The sequence below is a fragment of the Eretmochelys imbricata genome, chromosome 16 (genome assembly GCF_965152235.1).
Source record: "Eretmochelys imbricata isolate rEreImb1 chromosome 16, rEreImb1.hap1, whole genome shotgun sequence".
In the NCBI taxonomy this organism is placed as follows: Eukaryota; Metazoa; Chordata; order Testudines; family Cheloniidae; genus Eretmochelys; species Eretmochelys imbricata.
Window position 1 is genome coordinate 5372337 of NC_135587.1, and position 2016 is coordinate 5374352.

The 2016-nt window shown below is 41.7% G+C and overlaps 1 non-coding gene across 1 annotated transcript; it reads right to left on the reverse strand.

The window, feature by feature from the left end:
• Positions 1-507: 507 nt before the first annotated feature.
• TRNAT-AGU (transfer RNA threonine (anticodon AGU)) lies at positions 508-580 on the reverse strand. Its single transcript has one exon. It is a non-coding gene; the product is annotated as a tRNA-Thr (tRNA).
• Positions 581-2016: the final 1436 nt, after the last annotated feature.

The window sequence follows — 2016 nt, forward strand, 5'->3', positions numbered from 1 at the left end:
TACCATTTTTCAAGTAGCTCTACTAATTACTGAGCTCTAGAGATACACTTTGCATATGCCTCTTGATACGAAGAGAGATTCATTATCTCCAAGGAATTTCTCAGTTTCTTTCACAGAAGAGCATCATACAGCAAATGCAGTGGGGGCCGGGGGAGGAGGTGGTGTTTAATAGGTAGGATTCATCATACAGCAAATGCAGTGCGGGGAGGGGTTAATAGGCTGTATTCATCATTTGGCAAATGCAGTGTAGAGGGAGGGATAGTTAATAAATTGCTTTCATTATACAGCAAATGCAGTGCAGGGGTGGGTTAACCGGTTGCATTCTAGCCCCAATGACCCTTTGCTTGTGTAGCTCACACCTGCCAGCCCTGTGCATTTTTGCGCTGCCTGTCAGGTGATACAGCTACTGAATATTGCTTAAATTTAACCTATATAAAGTAAAATTAAGTTTCTCTAAAAATGGTGTGACTGAGTTGCTGAAATAAAGAAAAAACACCCCAATTGCCAAGGCCCCAGTGAGATTTGAACTCACGACCCCTGGTTTACTAGACCAGTGCTCTCACCCCTGAGCTATGGAGCCTCTTTGTATGGTATAGTTTTCCCCTAACAACAGTGTACAATAATCATTTTTCATCACTACACTCTATGCAATTTCACAAAACCCAGGCTGACTGAGCTTTTACTGTGTTACAGTTAAGTTTTAAACCACACTTTCCTTTACTATACTTTTACCAGTTTGCCTGGTACTGAAGTTAGGCTTACCGGTCTGTAATTGCCGGGATCACCTCTGGAGCCTTTTTTAAAAAATTGATGTCACTGTAGCTATTTTCCAGTCATCTGGTACAGAAGCTCATTTAAATCATAGAACCATAGGACTGGAAGGGAGCGCAAGGGGTCATCCAGTCCAGTCCCCTGCACTCATGGCAGAATTAAGTATTATCTAGATCATCCCTGACAGGTGTTTATCTAACCTGCTCTTAAAAATCTCCAATGATGGAGAATCCACAACCTCCCTAGGCAATTTATTGCAGTGCTTAACCACCCTGACAGTTAGGAAGTTTTTCCTAATGTCCAACCTAAACCTCCCTTGCTGCAATTTAAATCCATTGCTTCTTGTCGTATCCTCAGAGGTTAAGAAGAACAATTTTTCTCCCTCCTCCTTGTAACAACTTTTTATGTACTTGAAAACTGTTATCAGGTCCCCTCTCAGTCTTCTCTTTTCCAGACCAAACAAGCCCAATTTTTTCAATCTTCCTCATATGTCATGTTTTCTAGACCTTAAATCGTTTTTGTTGCTCTTCTCCAGACCTTCTCCAATTTGTCCACATCTTTCCTGAAAGGTGGTTCCCAGAACTGGACACAATACTCCAGTTGAGGCCTAATCAGCACAGAATAGAGCGGAAGAATTACTTCTCGTGTCTTGCTTACAACACTCCTGCTAATACATCCCAGAATGATGTTTGCTTTTTTTGCAAAACTGTTACACTCTTGACTGATATTTAGCTTGTGGTCCACTATGACCCCTGAGATCCCTTTCTGCAGTACTCCTTCCTAGGCAGTCATTTTCCATTTTGTATGTGTGCAACTGATTGCTCCTGCCTAAGTGGAGTACTTTGCATTTGTCCTTATTGAATTTCATCTTACTGACTTCAGACCATTTCACCAGTTTATCCAGATTATTTTGAATTTTAATCCTATCCTCCAAAGCACTTGAAACCCCTCCCAGCTTGGTATCATCCACAAACTTTATAAGTGTACTCTCTGTGGCCTTGTCTAAATCATTGATAAAGATATTGAACAGAACCGGACCCAGACCTGATCCCTGCAGGACCCCACTCATTATGCCCTTCCAGCATGACTGTGAACACTGATAACTACTCTCTGGGAATGGGTTCCCAACCGGTTATGCATCCACCTTATAGTAGCTCCATCTAGGTTGCATTTCTCTAGTTTGTTTATAAGAAGGTCATGCGAGACAGTGTCAAAAGCTTTAGCTCTTCTCCATCTCTAATTTCT